The 19,339-nt window shown below is 43.4% G+C and overlaps 1 protein-coding gene across 4 annotated transcripts in view; it reads left to right on the top strand.

Annotated features, from left to right (window-relative positions):
• Positions 1–14,014: 14,014 nt before the first annotated feature.
• The window catches only part of SEPTIN7 (septin 7), an 82,586-nt gene continuing 77,261 nt past the window's right edge, over positions 14,015–19,339 (top strand). For all 4 annotated transcript variants that reach the window (XM_084857881.1, XM_084857878.1, XM_084857880.1 and 1 more), the window contains exon 1: positions 14,015–14,107. The gene's annotated coding sequence lies outside the window, so the exon portion shown is untranslated. The remainder of the gene's footprint in view (positions 14,108–19,339) is intronic.

Here is a 19,339-nt window from a genome sequence, read left to right as displayed (position 1 = left end):
CAGTGCCTCTTTTAATAACAGGGAGACCATCATCAGATGCAGCCAGTGGTATAGCGGTAAAATTTGGAAGTGCAGGTGCTCATCATGATAGTCCCGATAGCCAACCTGCCAAGAAGAGTCCAAAATGCAGGCAGCTCTGTTGATACACATCCCTACCACCCACCCCCAAGAGCAGCACTACATTGCATAATACCAAATTTATTAGGATCTGCTGACAGTCATAGAATAGTGAACTGGCAAAGGCGGTGTAGTGGTTAGCATGTTCGACTTTGGCTAGAGAGATCTGAGATGGCACAAAAAAGGGAATGAGAGGGACACAACATGTCCCCAAATAACATAAGACCCCCAGATTTTCCAGAAGTTTCTTTTCCCAGGCCAAGGGAGGAAATTCATTTCCCCCCAGTGCAAGCATTGCAACTAAACTCAGAGGGACCACAGAAGTCTGAGGGGTGAGGTGGCAAATGTTGTCATCATCCTTGCTAATAATAAAGTCCCAGTGCTTTGAGCTTGCAAGGCCTGGCTCCATTTCACCAATGGAAGCCACTCCACACATATCATATTAGCGCTGCCAACTTGTTCTGTAATACATCCCTCTGAAAGACACTGGAGCCGTCTTTCAATTGGGAATTGCTAAGTCAAAGAAAGAAATCCCTAAACCGTTGCTTCTGCTAGCGAGGCTACAGTTGTGAAAGCAATGGGGCTAATTTTAAACCAGGCCTTTGGAATGGCTCATATGAGAAAAATGTACCCATGTGAAATTCGACCTCTTGCCCAAATCAAATATATCTGAAGTAAATCAGAAGAAGGAAACCTTAAGTGACCTGCCTGCCAGGCTAGGTGTGTAAGAGTATATGGAGCCAGAACACTGTCTGATTGCCTTCATGCTGCAGATTTCCCCAAGCTAAGATACTTATTTGCTATTCGGTTTAGGGCGCAATCCTATGCGGATAGGCGGCCGCCTCTGAACTTGGAGGCAAACGCCTATCCAATGCAAGGCAGGAGAAACACAGAGGGGATCATTCCCTCCGCGCTCCTCCTGCCCTGATTGCGGCTGTCTAGCCACAGGAGGGCTGAGTGGGGGAGGAGGCTGCTGGATGACACATGGGATGTGTCATACAGGCATTTCTGCCCTCCCCACCCCGGAACGCCCTCAGACATGCCCCCTTTCAGCCGCCCCGCACTCGTCTTGCGAGTGCAGGGGATGGGCTGTTCTGCGCTGCCTCTGAGGCAGTGAGGAAGTGGGGGGAGGTCGGTTCTCCGGGAACTGACCTCGGAGCATGGAGTCCGAGATCGGTTCCTGGAAAACGAGCTATCCTATGGCTGTCTAGCCACTGTCTAGTGGCCATAGGATTGCTCCCTAAGTTGAGTAAGCATTTGGAACAAAACCAAGAGAATGAATCCTGCAGTACCCAGGTAGCTACTTGATGGGCATGTGATCTTATTTTAGTTATTGTACTTTATTTTATATAAATCTATGTAAGCCTGTAGTTCTGTTTTTAAAAGTGTATCTGATAAATAAGAAAGGGGCACTACATATTTACCCTATTTTCTATTCTATAAATTAACTCGAATGCAGCCAATATAGGAGTTTTTGAGCTTTCCGTTTTGTTTGGTTGCACAGTTTATATAAAAATAATCTTGACTGACTTGTTGCATCAGTCAACCTGCTCGCCACTCTTGTATTCCATAGCTATCTAATTACCATAAAAAGAGATTTTTACTGCTGATTTTCCATTATTTTTGCCAGGCTGGTTGAAAGGTACACATAGTGTGGACTCTTTCTTAAACTAAACACTATACTTAGTCTTACAGATCTAAGCTCTGACCAAACAAACCAGAGAATAAATTTAAAAGAAATGGAAAACAGTATTCTAGATGGATATTTATCCTTCAGAAATATTATTATATTTCCATTTTCTGACAAAGGTGATGAATTTATATTTGCATTTATGTGTCTTTACTGAAAGCTCAGGTTCCCAGAGGCCTCTTCCGTGGCTTTGGAGAACAACAACCAAACAGAGAGAAAAACTTACCTTTTCCCTCCTTGGACAAGTTTGGATATATCTACACTAAAAACATATACTAGTTTAACTACCATTGGCTTTCACCCAAAGAACCCTGGGAAATGTTGATGCTGATCCTGAGAATTTTTTGTTCTGTTCCTCAAGGCCACAACATCTGGCCTATTTTTGTGTTCTTACTTTTCTGTTTCTTCCCCCATCTTTTGCTTCTTACCACTTAGACTGACGAAGAACTCCAAAGTTTGCACAGCCTTTGCTGCATTTTGGTTAAATCCTAAGGAAGGAATTGCCCAACTGTGGATTTTTTTATCATCTCACCCCCCACTAGGAGCAATGTAGATTAGACAAGGCTAATCAACACCTTAACACAATGCTACATCCATTGCAGCACCCTTAAGCTCTTAGCTCTGCTGCTCTCAGCATAAATGAAAATACAAGCCATGCCCTGAGGGTTGAGAATCCAATGGAGCATTTGCAGTTTAAGACCCAGCAATGAGTTCTGCATGAGCAGCTCTTCATGTCTGCCTGGGGTTCAGAATAAAACTGGGGACTCTAGCATTGAACTGATGACAAACTATACTGACAAGTGGCAAAATCATTGCACAGAATGAGTGGGATGCTTTTGATGCATGTTGCGTTTGCCAGAAGTCACACCAGAGCAGCTACACTATTGATGAGAGCAAATTAAAGCAAACAAAACCCTGAACATCTCTCTTGAGAATGTACTTACCAAGAAAATAAAACCATCAGATTAAAAGCAAAAATATTGCTGTAATAAGGTGATGAAGGGCAGGATTCACCATAGGGATCCCAACATCTGAGGAAGAGGATAATAACTCGTCCTGTTGTGCCAACACTGATCAGACCAAATTCCATCCACTGTGGATCCGATGGAGCTGGTGTGTGATAATTTCTTCTAAATCTTTGTATAATGCAGTTGTGCTTTACTGACAACGGCATTATACAAGGGAGGGGGACAAAAATCGGGACGTGTCAATGGAGAAAAGCAAATCCCTATGGCAAAGGAGAACATAGAGAGTTCAGTGCTCTTTCTGACAGACTGTTAAGGCTAAGCAGGTCTTGGAGCCTAAATACAAAGAGTGTACCTAGCCTAGCAAATCTTACCTCTAGCCCTGCGGGACTGTGTAAGAAAAAAACAAAAAAGGAATCACTGTTGGAGATGTAACCCTTTAAATGTACATGATGATCAAACAACATGAGCTGCAGTTGCCTTCTGGGTACAGCTTTTCGGAAAAGGTTATTCAAATAATCAAGAAAATCTTCGGATATGACCATCCCTGCCATGAATCCCACCGGTATTACAGTTGGAATGCACTAAAAGTTTTATTAGAGGAGAAGTTCAAGAATAATGTAATCACCACAGTTAGAACTGAAACAGCAAATAAGCAGAACGTTCATTAGCCACTGTGTTGCTACTGGTTTAAAGAAAGCTGGAATACACCATATTAGGATAAATTAATCCAATTTACTTGCTTTACAGAAAGTAGGAGGGAAACTTTTCTAAGCGGAATACACTTTGTAATAAACTGACTTTGTTTTAAGGTGAGTGGAATTCATGTTTTATTCAAATCATTAATCCTTGTATTTTAATGTTTGAATATTTTAGTCCATTTATTGGGTTTTGTTTTGTTTTTACTTATTTGATTCACTCTGGGGTTGGATCCAGACAAAGTGAGTTGCACTTAGGTCCCATTGAAATAAATGTGAAAAGTCAGTCAGGACTTGAGTTAGGTCCCATTGATTTCAATGGGACCGTAAGTACAACTCACTTAGGGCATCCGCACCAGCCTAAAATCCTGCATTTAAAACAGGGCTTTCTGCTTCTGTTTTAAATGCAGGATCACAACTCCCTTTTTCACATGCTTCCTTCCCCCCCCTTCTCCCCGTATCTGAGTCTTCTATTATCTTTCACTGATTTCGCTCCTCTTCTTGCTGCTTTTTCTCTTTTCACAGAGGAAACTGAATTGGAACACAACGGGCTAATTTGATAGCTCATTATCTGCTTTCTATTTAAAAATGGAACAAAGGGCATTTAGTGCAGGAGATGCCTTGGAGGATCATGCCATCATGTAAAGAGCCTGCAAACTTCCATGAAGGAGCAATCTCATTCGCAGGATAAAAGCTCAGTGTGAAGGAGCCCTAGAGAGGAATCCTAATCCCCCATCCGCTATCTGGAGGGGGTTAGAATGGTACAGAAGTTCCCTAATGGCAGCAGAGCTTCACTGGGAGGGGGCAGGTCCACCCAGCAGCCCCTGCGATGCTTGTAGAAAGCTCTGCAGGCGAAGATCTACAGCTGGTGGTGTTTCCACCAGTGGTGTGGCAGGCCTTGAAATGGGGCATTCCAGGGATGGGTTGGAGGCAGGCTTGGATCTACTGGATCCAAAACCCCTTTACTCCCCTGAGAAGCCTCAGGAGAAGCTCCATTACCTATGCAGGACTGGAGGTAGTCTATGTAATTTCCTCTCCAATGAAACCAGTTGGGGGCTGGTGGGAAAACTGGTAAAAAATAAAAACAAAACACCTCCAGAGTACTCTCTAATAAAAAACACCCCACCACCTTCTGCCCTGGCCAGATTGTTCACCATGTCACTCCCCCACTCCCAATTTAGGGCCGCTGTCTGTCTGGATCCATATATAAAATATATCTTAAGCAAAATGTTTCAGCTTCTGCCCTCATTGGTAGCTGTGCTGTTAATACTCTGTTAGTCTTTCTATCTTTCTTATACATTGTACGTTAAGACCGACTGCATCCACAGTGGATCCAGAGCCTCCTTGTTGCTTTGCTGTTGTGCTGCTTTGCACCAGCCTCTCTGTCTCTCTCTCTCTGTCTACACACACACACACGCGTGCACACACACACACACACACACTTATAATAACCACATTTCTTTTTCTTTCTTGCCGTGCAAGCAAAGCATCTTGAATTACATTTGTACCAAATTTCCACTTTCTGGGGTGTGTGGAAGTAACTTAACTATCTGTGTGTAAATGTGCATTCTGATCCTAGGCAGTTAGGTGCCCTAAGCTCATTGGTTTCAATGAACATCAGCACATCTAGTTCACCATAGGGGTGGTATGCCAAGTCCCCTATTTTGAGGACGGACTGTATAAGGCGGCAGTCCTATGTGCACACACCTCCAGGAAATAAGCCTCACTAAACACAGAGGGACTTACTTCAGAGTAAGCGTGCAAAGGATTCCTCTGTAAATGCCCATTTTCTAGGTTTTTCTAGTAACTAGGATGATCTTGGAATATTGTTTGAAACAAATTTCAACTTTCCAAATCATGTGGAAATGTGACTCATCCTGTTGGTCAGCGTGTGAGGCAAAACATCTTTATATAGAGGGGGGAGGGATATAAATAAAGCAATTTTTAAAAGTTACTAAACTGCACAATGAAGAAAAATAAATTGAAAAGTTTTGTGAAGTATGATGATTCTCATGGGAGCCACAGTGCTAAAGAATGCAGCTGGGAAATTTGAAGAGTGGAAAGAGAAAGAGTTCAAAAGGAAATGGCCTGGGTGGTACTGTATGAGACTGTGTGTGAACATGGACACATAAAAAGCCAGGCTGGAATCCGATGTGCTCTCTTAAGCAAAAGCACGTCAGTGAGGTAATAAATGTTTCATCAGAGAAGTGTTATTATCATGTGGGGTGTTGACTTATCAGGTTCTAGGCACTACTACTGTGTTGTTGAATTTTGGACACTTTTTTTTTTTTTTTACTATCTTACTTTCTCAGCTCTACCTCTGCAAGCTCTATAAGATGCTCCCGTCCCATCGCAAGATATTAAGCTCCAGTGTGCTAAACTGTCCCGATTTTGTAGAATCATTCAGTTATGCAACGTGACATTGCAGGCAAATGATTCTGCACAAGACAGTAAATTGAATAGACACCTTTTTCAGTAGCCTGGCAATTCCGAATACTAGCAAAGCAATTTAAGCCTGTTGTAATCCTGTAGTCCTACAAGCTAGGCTTCAGCAGTATGCGAACCGAGAACTACCGGAAATACAAGCTGGGTTTCGAAGAGGCAGAGGAACTAGAGATCAAATTGCCAACATTCACTGGATAATGGAGAAAGCAAGAGAATTCCAGAAAAACGTCTATTTCTGCTTCATTGACTACGCTAAAGCCTTTGATTGTGTGGATCACAACAAACTGTGGCAAATTCTTAAAGTGATGGAAGTACCAGTCCACCTTACCTGTCTCCTGAGAAACCTGTACGAGGATCAAGAAGCAACGGTAAGAACCAGACATGGAACAACCGATTGGTTCAAAATTGGGAAAGGAGTACGACAAGGCTGCATATTGTCGCCCTGCTTATTTAACTTATATGCAGAGTACATCATGAGAAATGCCGGGTTGGATGACTCACAGGTCGGAATTAAGATTGCTGGGAGAATTATCAACCATCTCAGATACGCAGACGATACCACCTTAATGGCAGAAAGTGAAGAGGATCTAAAGAGCCTCTTGTTGAGGGTGAAAGTGGAGAGTGCAAAAGCTGGTTTGAAACTCAACATTAAAAAAATGAAGATCATGGCATCTGGCCCATCACTTCCTGGCATATAGAAGGGGAAGAAATGGAAGCAGTGACAGATTTTACTTGCTTGGGCTCCAAGATCACCCCAGATGGTGACTGTAGCCATGAAATGAAAAGACGCTTGCTCCTTGGGAAGAAAGCTATGGCAAACCTAGACAGCATAGTAAGAAGCAGAGACATCACCTTGCCGACAAAGGTCCGTCTAATCAAAGCTATGGTTTTCCCAGTAGTAATGTATGGCTGTGAGAGCTGGACTATAAGGAAGGCTGAGCGCCGAAGAATTGATGCTTTCGAACTGTGGTGCTGGAGAAGACTCTTACGAGTCCCCTGGACTGCAAGGAGGTCAAATCAGTCCATCCTAAAGGAAATCAACCCTGAGTGCTCATTGGAAGGACAGATACTGAAGCTGAAGCTCCAATATTTTGGCCACCTAATGCGAAGAGAAAACTCTCTGGAAAAGACCCTGATGCTGGGAAAGACTGAAGGCAAAAGGAGAAGGGGACGGCAGAGGATGAGATGGCTAGATAGCATCACCGATGCAATGAATATGAACTTGAGCACACTCCGGGAGAGAGCGCAGGACAGGAAGGCCTGGCGTGCTATGGTCCATGGGGTCACAAAGAGTCGGACACGACTGAACAACAAATCCTGTAGACCCAAACAACGCTGTCCTGGAAACATTATTTATTGGCAGGAATCAAATTGTGATGTTTGGTCACTTTGTTCTTATGTGAATGGGTGATGTAATTCTTGAACGTTGGTGAATTTCCTCCCTTGTAGGTTCTTGTTATGAAGCGCTTGCTGAAGACTCTCCAAGGCTGGCAAAACATTGCTTTGATTAAAAAAAAAAATAACTGGTAGGCATCTTCATCTATACCAGGGACATTGAACCTTTGCCCTGTGGGCCAAATCTGGCCCATATGAGGTCCCAATCTGGCCTCCAGAGTTCCCCAGAGAGCCACGACCCCTTCTCCTGGCTCCAGCTCCTTTTCCCCAACCCTAAATCTTTTGGTGGTTTCCTGGCTTTTGCGTATTTTTTTTCCCATTCTAAAAGGTAGAAATGCCTCCCCTAAAGCTTAATTACTAGCAGTAAGAAGCTAAAATATGCTAATACTTTTGGTACTTTGGTGTTTTGGCTGCACCCCATTTCCTGCAGGTTCACTTCGAAAAGGAATACATAAAACAAAATAAAACATACTGGTCCACCCCAAAATAATTGCCGTCCTCATCCAAAATCCAGGCAATATCTTTATTAGGACCAACCAAATACACACAAAATTGTGGGCAAGCTTTTGAGATCTCCAGATCTATTCATCAGACAAGATGTTACACAAAACAGGCAGGGAAGGAGAGGAAAAAGGCTGAGTTGATGCTGAAGCCCTGAGGTCTGCATGGTCTGAGTCTTAAGATGGAGTGAAGGAAGAGATGCAAACACAAACTTGAATGGATTAGGCTCTGCTAGGTGTCATGCAGGTTTCAGATTACACCTAAGAATGTTGGGGCAAACCAACACATAGTGGCATGCATGCATACACACACACACACAGCTTGCCAGCATGATCTATTGTCACTCACACTGGTTTCTCCATATATTTTTTCTGTGGAGCAGGTGGGGCATGGATTCTCAGATTTGGCTCAACACTTACAATGGGATAGTGTCTTCTACCACACCTGAGGCAGCAGGATGTTAGGGGGCCCAGGGCAAGTTATGTGGCACACATGGCTCTGCCCTTCAACAGAGGGGAACAGCTGGAGAGTTTTGGAAGAACAGCCAGGAGGCTGCCTGAGGTGATCGCCTCACTCTAATGGTAGAGCCGGCCCTGCTTACAGGTTCCCAGATTCCAATTATGTGCAAATTCTCCATGCCTTTGCTGGGCTAGCCTAATAATACAAGTAATCATGCGGGTTCTTAATTCTGCCTGCTACAACATGGGTCCATTGATTCCACTGTGTTTGTGAATAAACAGCTAATGGGCATGGTGACAAAAAGAACAGTTCCATTTTTAATTGTACCGCACTTCATCTCAGCTACGAAAGAAGAAATAATTGGCTTAAATGACTTTTAAAATATTGGCTATTTTCTGCCCAATTACCTGGTCGAGCTTCATCTTCCATTTCCAAGAACTGCTGGTGCCAGAGCTTACTTCAGAGATATTTTCAGAAAGTAGAGCAGACCTCTGATTCCAGTGATAATGAAGTGTCATATCCATTAGTCTATTCATATCACAATACACATTCAGTTAAATCGACTCAGCTCTAAAAACAGTAGAGGCCAGAAACCTTCAGTTCCCGAAGCAGAAAAGTATGCACTCTACATATCATGTTGGAGAAATATTCAACTTCATCTAGCAAGAGAAAGCAGTGCGTGCAAGTAGCCGTGTCCACATTGCCTATGCAGATGTGCATCTGGATACTCATCTGAGATTATTGATTGGGCTGGATAAGTCTTTTGATGTGAATGTGCATTCAGTTATTACACTACACATGACTAGTTGCCCTCAATTGCAGCTGCACTGGGGCCTTCATTTTAATTTGTTCATCTTTTAGTTCTACATAGAGCTCCATATCTGGATTTGTTCTGTGATGTGTAGTGCCATGTATATTCATAAATATATCATACATTGCTAAAATCCCAGTTAGAATGCATGTTAAGTCAAAAATGTCCTAAATCTTCAGCTCTGGTACAGCACTGATCCTGCAAAAGGCTTCTTTGGGGTAAGTCCTATTTATGCATTTATTTCCACTTCCTTCTTACCCCACTGGTTTTGATAGGATAGTGATTCCACCCAGGCTTCACTGTTCAATTGTATAGAACTTGCTCTAAGTCCAAGGATTAATTATTACACATTTGGGATCACCCCCGCCTTAACATCTTACTTACTGACCATACCCTTTAAACTTATTCAATAAAGTGTTGAAACTATGAACACATACTTTGTTGCACACCAAGATATTATAGTTCTTTTAAAGATTCTCATAGTGCAAAATTAAAGCATTTAGATTCTGGCATATTTAAAAATGAAAAATGATGTTTTTAAAAAACAAAGTGAGGCTAATGAGTCAATCAATGCAAGAGACAGCGGTAGATGTTTCACAGTACTATGCAGAGCACAAATGAATACAGAAGCAAAAGCGCACAAGATTCAGTCAATAGCCACTGGTGATTAATAAGCATAGCAAGACCTACACTGTAAAAAAGAGGGAGAAGTACTTCTTGTAGTGAGCTAACAACTTTCAAGAGCTAATGGGTATTATCCAATGTTAGTCTTACAAAGAGTAGTCTTATTGAAATGATTGGCAACTAAGTTAGTTGTGACTAACTTAAGTCCCATTCATTTCAATGGCTCTACTCTACATAGGGCCAACAGTGGATTCCACCCCAAGGCCCAATCTACACAGGGACACTTTCTTAGGTGATTTAAGTTTAAAACTGGATTTTCTTCATTTCGGATTTGCTCCTCCCGTGGCACACATTGCCAGCTAATGCGGCGTATACCTGGGGAAACTCCGCTGTCATTGGGCAAATGCCAGGAGAAACTGCATTACTTTGTGCATATGTGGGTGGAGTCCCATGACTGAATGGCATGACATCAACAAGTTTCCTTCCCTTTTTTTGTTTTTACATTCATTAAGCTTGTTTTTACATTCATTACTCTCAAGCTCAATACTTAAAGTGAGAGGCAGAGACGTGGAACTGAAGGCAATGAGTTACTTCCCAGTAGACATGTTTGTCCCTCTGCTCTCCCCCCGCCCCCAGCTACTTTCCCTTCCACCAATCAGCATGGCTTCCAGCAGCCTGCTTCTTCATGCCTCTGTAACTGTGGAGCTGTGAAGGAGGAACAGGAGAGGCATCACTAACGATGCTGCGATTTCAATCCACGGGACAGACAGCTCAACCCCCGGCAGTGAACCCAAAGCAAGTGAAAACTTCGCAGCAAATGGACTCTGAGAAAATCCAGATTTCTCCGTGAAAACCACGATTGGGCTGCGAAACGGTGACGATGTCATCTGGTGCAAAGATCTTCCCTTCAAAGCAGCACTGGGGCAAATGGCTCATGTAGATGGGGCCCTGGACTGCAGCAACAGAGACCACAGACAGAAAAATGGCTCCCTTCTATAATCAACTGCCAACACTAGTTGCCATTGGCCATGTAACATGGGCAGAAGCAACCTAATAGATGTAGATTACAGAGTTTAGAAGGGCTGAAATAATATGTGCCCATGGGGTCAAACCACTGAAATCTTCCTCAGGTAATACATTCAAAAAATTATTAATAGGTCCCCTTAGTCAAATTTTTGAGAACCACACTACTGTGAATAAATGTTTTTTTCTCATAGTGTAATGTTGCTACAGGTAAGAATGTTACTATATTACCCAAACTGCATGCTACATGCCACAAAGTAATTTAAAGTATGGCATTACATCTCTAAAACCTAATAGGACTTGGTTTAATTACATTATCACTATGCCTAAGAATTCATAACCAAGGAATTACAGTTTGTCCTATTCTGTTGAGAGAGAGAGAGAGAGAGAGAGAGAGAGAGAGAGATTTGCCACTACTACACCACTACAGCTCCAACAGAACACCCTTTTCCTACTTCTGACAATAAGTGTATGTGTGTGCCTCTCACGAAGATGGCATCATTGGGTTGTAATCTATCAAAGCCTCTTTCTTTAGATAACTGAAGCAATGGATGTATACCAATGCAATACAGTAAACACACTACAAAACAAGAGAGGTTGGGTTTTTTCCTATTACAATTGTTCAGTACAAACTGTAGAGACGTTTACATTCAGAAAGAAATCTGACAATCACAGCCTTTTTCATTGGCTTTGGACTATATCCAGATTGAGGAGATGAGAACACTAATGTGTTTGGGAGCACATCACACGGTCAGTTTGTAAAAATGTCAGGCAAGCATATATTAGGCCTTGCTAACTAATGTGCTCATGATGAAAATAATTCAAGAGTGGCAGTTAATGCTAGGAGCCTGCAGCAGTGGTAGTGCCGATAGCACTAAAGACTCTGCATACTTAATAAGATTGTTATAGCTGGGGTTAGTTTTTAAATTGGGCTAAACTACACTGGGTTTTAAAAAACGTATGCCATGTTTCATTGGGTTTTAAGACATGTATTTTATACATGCCATGCAACCTGATGCTAAGCATGTTTATGATGTAAATCCCACTGGGTTCAGTGGGGATTACTCCCAAGTAAGTGTGCACAGAAGCAGTTTAAAAGCATTACTCACCTGAGCCTCTGGGATAATTTGGATTAGGAATATAAATATAATGCAAATAAGTGTGTGTGTGTGTTGCTTTTTTTGTTCATGGAATGCTGCTACTTCATGGCAACCATACTGACATTAGTAACAAAAACACAAAGGAAGTGTGATTCATTCTGAGATCAGTGTGTTGTTTTCCAGTTCCACCTCCCTAAAACCACTGTATTTTTCATTATGATTTAGAAAGTATCCTTAACAGGTCAGGCAGGCAGTTCCCTTGTCAATGCTCACGTCAACTACAGATGCTGCGAACTGCTTTTTCCCTTACGTCAACGGTGGGGAACCTCTTCCAGTCAGAAAGCCAAATTCAATTTTGGAGATGCCCTCAGGGATGGGCAGGGGCAAAGGCAACACGGGTGAGGTTAAAGGCAAAAGGGGAGGGGCATAAAGCATACTGTAGGTTGAATCACTTACTGCCAGTAACAAAGCCTTAGGAGAGGCATTTCAACCTTTTAGGAAAAAAGGGAGGATGGGCTACACAAAAGCCAGGAAACTAGCAAAAGATAAGTGATTGACAGAAAGGGTTTAGGACCATTTGGGGAACTCCAGGGGGCTGGATTTGGCCCCCAGGCCTGAGATTCCCAACCCCACTCTATCCTTAAGTTCTGATTGCAGTTTGCTCCTAGTTTACACTATGTATGCTATATCATCGGTAGGTCCTTGGTGGAATCCTCATACAAACCATTCACCATTTTTTATTTTTAAAAACAGAATGTTTTAAAATGCTTATTGTTAAGGGCAGAAAAGACAGACACACACTATAAGGACACTCCACGTGCAGCATACAGGAGAAGTCACAAATTGTGTGCTGTGTGTGTATGAGGATTTTGGGCTGGCTGCCCTCCAGCTGTCCATTTCAATTACACAGATGCACATAAGATGTGCACCGTAGCAAAAAGGTTGCCACCGAACCACACAGGACTGGATAAGGATGTTTCTTTTTTTCAAGGTATTGAAACTTACACAGCCAAAACTTCATCAGCTTTCTTAACTATTAGGGTAAGCTTGGAAAGACTGACAGGCTTCTGTGCCTTTCACCCTGAGAGGAGGAGGATCTCAGCAAGCGACATGAAGTCATTGTGATCGAGGGCCGCAGATTTTACACCGAACAGACTTACTCGTCGAATTTGTCTGAGAATTTAGGCATGCCGTCCCGTTTGACGCCTATCTTTAGGCTTATTTATTTATTTTGGGTCTCCTGGAACATGGGAACCATCTGAATCATGCATGCTTGTTGACGAGAGGGATTGAGAGGCTGCTATTTAGCTGTCGGGTGGGTGTAGGAAGGGGCGTGCACTGCAGCCCTGAAAAAGGGGGGAAAGAAGGTTGCCAGTCCCTCCATTTAAACGGGCTTCCTCCAGCAAATCCTGACCAGATAGCCGCCCCCAACCTTCTGAGGGAGCCACCCTCACTCCCCACAGATCACCCAGTAGCTACCCTTCCCCTCAGTTCTGCCCTCCTCTTCATCAACTCCTTCTTACTAGCAACGCCCGCGCTTCTTTCTATCCACTTTCTCCCGCTCGAGAGCTGTTTGCGATAGCAGACGGCCCCAAATGGACGAGGCGGGCAAGAAAACGTCTCTACAAGAACAGCTCGTCCGGCGTAGGCGAAGCAATTCTTGCGCAGTAACTTCCCCGCCCATCTTTGATTCGGGCGAAATCGCCCCCGTCTCTTCAGGCACCACCCCACTTCGCTGACGCCGTAACCCGTCCTGTTGCTAAAGGCCCAGCGGAAGACTAACACTTAAAACGAAACGCGTGCTAGGAAGGAACCGCCCCAAGCATATAATCGTTTACTTTCGCACGGGTGTTACAGAGATTTGACGGTGGAGGAGAATGCCCGCGATAAAAATGGCGGAAAGCGTAATCGTCGCTACGAGGAAGAGGAGGGGAGGGAGAAAGCCGACGGCGGGCAAGAGTAAAAAAGGGTGGGGGCGGGGAAACAGGATTCTCGCGACATTTCGAGCGAGGCCGGAAGAGGTTGCGGATGGGGAGACTAAGCGGAGTCCACCCGCCCGTTCGGCTTCGTATTAGTACATGTGCGTAGGCGTCGTTGGAGTCTTCGGCGGTTACGCCGCGAAGTCAGCGTAAGGGGCTTTGGAGAATCGGTAGGGCGGCGGTAGTAGTAGGAGAAGCACCCCCATCAGACAAGGGAGGGGGATCTCGCTCCGTGCCGCCACGGCTGAGGGGGACGAACGTCAGCAATAACAGCCGCCGCCGCCTCCGCCAGCACCATGGGTGAGTCTCCATCCCGGGCTCCTCTTTCTCCGCCAGGGTATGAGGGAGGGGGCGAGTGGAGGTGCCGGCTCAGGCGGGGGCTGTGACAGCTGAGGAGAAGAGGGGGTCCGTTCGCGGCCCTTCTGAGGCGCCTTCAGCCGCTTTCTGCCCCCGCGCTGGCTCCGGCGCCGGGGGAAGCCGTAACAGTGACCATGCCCGGCCCCCCCGCGCTTCCTGCTCGCCCTTCACGGGGGCTGCGCGCCGCCCACCTTATACCCCCGTGCGGCAGCTAACCGAAGCCACATTTGCTCCCCGCCCTCTGTAGTCCCGTTTTCGGGGCAGGGAAGGAGGGGAGCTTGAGGCTTAAGCCTCGCGGAGGAGACTCGCCATCTCCCTCCTTTGAACTCATAACTCCCGGGTTAAGGCGCGTCTCCTTTCGTAGACGAAAGTCTCTCTCTCTCCCCCCCGCCCCCGTTTCCTTTTAGTCCTAGAAGTCGTTTCTCTCTTAGCTCCCACCCCAATTCTCTTTCAGCTTCATCTCCCCCGTCTTTTTTCTCTCTCTTCACAGCGCTTTCGGCTCTAGCCGTACCGCTTTCTCACCCTTATTGCGAGAAATGTTGGCTGCAGCCTCGCAGCGCGCGCGCACACACTCCCCGTTTCCTGCGTCTTGTTTTACAGCGGGTTTCTTTCTCTCCCTCCCACCCCCCCCCCCGGTTCTTTTTTAATGCAGTAAAACCAAAAACGCTTGAAAAAGGAGGCTTTCCGTGCCGCTTTTCTTTCCCTACATCCGTTCTCCCAACCACACCCCGTTTTGCCCCCCCAAATTTGGGATGGATGGAATTTAGTTGAGGAATTGAAGGAGCCGTGCAAAACATGCAGGAGACAAGCGGGAGGGACCGAGAAATCCCAGCACAGGAAAGAGGAAGGGCAGAGATGAAGGTATATTCGAAGGCATCAGGGGATTGGACGCAATGCAATTTGTTCTCCTAGTTACTCTTGGTCTTCTATAAATAAAAGCTGTTATAATTTGAAAGAGCTTTATTTGAGAAGGAAGCTCTTAAATGTATTTAAGATTGAGAATGTGATTTCACTCCAGTTTGGTCACACCCTGAAAGAGCACTCGGAATATATAATTGTATGTGTGGGTGTAGCCATGTTACATATTTGAATTGACTGAAAAGGTGGTAGACTAAGATCATCTCCTTTAGTTCACCATCCTAGATATGGTTGTTTTATACAGTGTTCTTTTCAAAGATCTTTGTAAATTTTAAACATTACTTTTTTTAACTGCGTAAGACTGAAATATTTCCTCATTCAAACTAACAGGGCAAAGTTGTTGGTTCATGATAATGTGACCAAGCGCTTGTTTTCCTAGTCTTAGAGTAATTATGTATGTAATACTTTTTCATGTCTTCAGCATTGCTTTGTACATGAATCCTGCTGAAACTACATGGCTGGAATATAGCTGACTGAACTATATCGCAAGCATGTTGTTTAAGTAGGAAAAAGCAATTTCAAATATCTCAAAGCAGCAAATACCATAAAATCTTTTCAGTTAAAAGCCAGAGAGAACTAGTGTGTCTGTAAAGCCCTTTTAAAGCAACTAAGTGTGCACAGAATTGCAGCCTTCAGCAGCCAAACCCTGCATGGGACTGCACAAGATTTCAGTCTGTGTCTTTAAGCCAGTATTTTCCCTCACTAGTTCTTGGGAATATAGTTGAAAAAATAGTGGAATGCTCTGAGGGCTAAGTACTCATGACTAAATTGCTTCATGTCTTCTCAATGTTGGTTATGTAGTTAGTTTTTGAGAAGTTGGAGACTAAAATTTAAGGCAGGGATATGCAACTTGTGGTGCTCCAGATGTTGCTGGCCTACAACTCCTACCAGACCTAGCCAGCATAGCCAGTGGTGAAGAATGATGGGAGTTGTAGGCCAAACCATCTGGAGAGCCACAAGTTGCCCACCCCTGATTTAAGGTATAGAAAAGGATTCTGTATTAATGGTTTCTGAAAACTATAATTTCAAGAATCTTTGTCACCTGAATGTTACGTTGTTCCTGATTGCAGTAATCCAGTATCCAAGTGGGTTGGATCCAAACTTAGTTATTCTCAATGTAGACTCATTGAAATCAATGGGACTATACAAAGTATGACTAAGTGTGCAACCCTATTCCTGTTTAGGCAGAAAAAACTCCTGGAACTCCCAGCTGGGTGGAGAATGCTGGGAGTTGTAGGACTTTTTTCTGTCTAAACTTGCATAGGATTGCACCCTTAGTCTGGATCCAACCCATTTGTTAGTTTGTGCCTTGATATTATATATTATGAGAAATGAGATCTCTTCAATATCTGTTCTTCTGCTTGATGTTTTGTCCTCAGTCTCTTCCAAAGCTGCAATGGACTTTTAACCATGTAGGCTCAAGATCTAGTACAAAGTGGCCCATGTTAGTTAGCTGAATGTTTGCTGCTAAAGTAAAGTAATGGAAAAATTAAAACACAAACATTGTTTTTTTTGATCTTCTATGTAAAATAACTGTATATAGTTCACAATTCCAGGGAGTTAACAAGAAATAGTGGGGAAAGCCCTGCACAATGCTTTAATATTATGAAGAATTGGCCATTAATGGAACAGCACCTCATTTACTTTCACATGACAGCTTTTCAAATCTGGTACAAAACTTCATTTGTTCTTTAGTTTTTAGTTTTCATAGTAGGAAAACCATACACAGATATTCCTTGGCGTTGTATGTATTATGCAAACTACAAAGAGCAACCAAAAATCTGATTATAAGACTATACAGAAAGGTTGCTATCTGCAGCTGACCTAATAACCTAGTGTTGAAATAAGAGCAATCCTCGAGTGTCCTCCTGACACTCCAACAGAGCATGATCCATCCCAAGTCTTTGGTTAAACTGGCCTTTGGTAACTCATCATGTACCTGGGTTTAAACTGAGCTTGATAGAGGGTCTCAGTTCTTTGTAGCACCTGACTTGCACTAAGCATGTTCAGTGTGGATTACTGATGCTTTCAAATACAAGTTGTCAAGCATTGAATTTATCCCATTAGATTAGTGAAATGGGATTATCAGCATCCTAAATGGCCCTATCCATATTTTGTAAAAGTATAAACACTGGCATGTGATAGAGTAAGGGATGTCCTTTAAAAAGGCTTTGAAATTTGTGCAGTTCTTTGCACACCATGAGTAAAAGTTTGTTCTTTCTGAAGACTTTGTTCAGCATTTGTCCAGAAATTTGTTCAGAGATTTCTGGTTTGGGATTCAGTTGAGCAAAAGATCAAAAGCATATGATAGTGTGATTATGTTGGCACGTGACCAGGTATTTGCATGTGGTGCATAACTGTTTGATCATGGGAATCCAGCACTGCATGTCATAGTATTAGGGGAGGGGGAAGAGGTACATTATGGATCCCCTAGTCCGTTCTGCTTGGTCACATGGGAACTTCAGGAGGAGCAGGTGAAGCTGCTCCCCACTCATGCCTAGCGTAGCAAACTCAGTGGGCTAGAATGCTCTGTGATTTCAGGCAAAGCTGCTTGCTTCTCAAAGCACCATACTGCTGGAAGCATGGAATCTTGGGTTGGAAAGTTGTTATTGTAGCCTACCATCCTTTAATGAGAGTGCAGCCTGAAACATATTTCCAAGCAGAGGAAGATTGTTGTAGTAGCTGAAGGGGTATAGGCCCTTGCCTGAAAGTTGTTGCTACTTCTCTGGGAAGTCTGCTCTGGCAGCTCATTACACCTCTGTGCTAATATTAAGACTGAATTTAAAAAAGCAAGTCCAACACCTATATGTCACAATGAGTGTATACAATATAATAAAGTCAAGTTAGCATAAAATAATTATTCACATTAAAATTAGAAATTCAGCTCGTATAAGCTCTAGTATAAGGTATTCTAAGATAGGTCTTGGACTAGTCCCTGGAAGTCAAGTTTCTTAAGAAGCGTGTTGACTTGCAGAATGCCTAGCTAGGGAACATAAAAGATGTAAACCATCTTGAAGATGAATCAATGTATGTAGTAGATCTCTAAAACATACTTTTAAGACCACATCCTGTTCATTACATCCACAAAGCCAAACAGTCTGGTTTGTTTGCAAGTGTCATGCATTGTGCTTGTGGCCTCTGATCTCGACAACTTTATGTAAAAGGTAAGCATATTCAAAATGCTATGTGTTAATGTAGCCTTGAAGATGGCCTCTCATTGTGAATAACAGTTGACCCTGAGCAAATAGCTAGTAACTTTTAGCCCCATTAGGATTTAAATTGTTTCTTCCATGGTTCTGACCCCATTTTAACTCCTGTCTTGCTTGCACTATGGTTTCAACTGTTCCTTTTGCAGATGCAGGGAGTCTTTATCACAACATTTGTTCCAATTACAGCAATATTTTATACTCGGTTATGTGAACTGGATTTTAGTTATTTTTCACCTGATTTATCTTGAATTGTTGCCTAGACTGATCCATATTGCAATAATATGCTTGTTCTAAACATTGGATGTTTTCTAATATTTTAGTAGCGGTGTGCTTGTCTATCAAACTTGCGTAATAAAACACCTGTAGTTCAGTCCTTGGAAAAAAGGACTGCAAAAGTCCTTGTTGATATGAACAGCAGTCATAGGTCTAAAAATATACACGATTTTAAGGAAACACAAATCCCCATTATCTGGAGGCAGTTATATTCTGGAGATCAGGTTGGTAGTGGAACTTCATGTGCTGGGTTTTGTCTCAATTGCTGTTACTGAGTAGGCTCAAGCTGAGTCCCTATCCCAAGCAGAAGATTACTGAAGCTCCTTCTCTTTTGGTCTAAAGCTGGGTTAGGCAACCTGGTGCCTTCCATATTTTTGGACTATAGCTCCTATAAGCCGCAGTCAGTATGGCCGATGGTCATATATTATGGGAATTGTAGTTCAGTTCTGGGGGCACCAGGTGCTAAAGTCTGTATTGCATCCTGAATCTGGGAATCCAGCTTAGTGCCAACAAGTTGGCTCAACATTTTTCCTGCTTGCACGTGAGCCAAGCCAGAGCTTGCACCCTTAGGAAAAGGCAATTGATGGAAATATGTGCCCCTTAACCCCCCCTCCCCCCGGCTGTACCTAGATCCAGCATTGAACCTGAATCATGACGTCTGAAGGTGTCACTTCTACTATAGAGCTGTATGAGTAGCTTTGCTAGTAAAATGTGTTGAAGAGGCTGTGGAATTTACTTTGTTTGAACCTATGAATGGGAGAACAGCTTCTGCAAT

Source organism: Heloderma suspectum, chromosome 5 (genome assembly GCF_057233095.1).
Source record: "Heloderma suspectum isolate Gila_16-S chromosome 5, 16-S_ref, whole genome shotgun sequence".
NCBI lineage: Eukaryota > Metazoa > Chordata > Lepidosauria > Squamata > Helodermatidae > Heloderma > Heloderma suspectum.
This window is presented reverse-complemented; position numbering and strand designations above follow the sequence as displayed.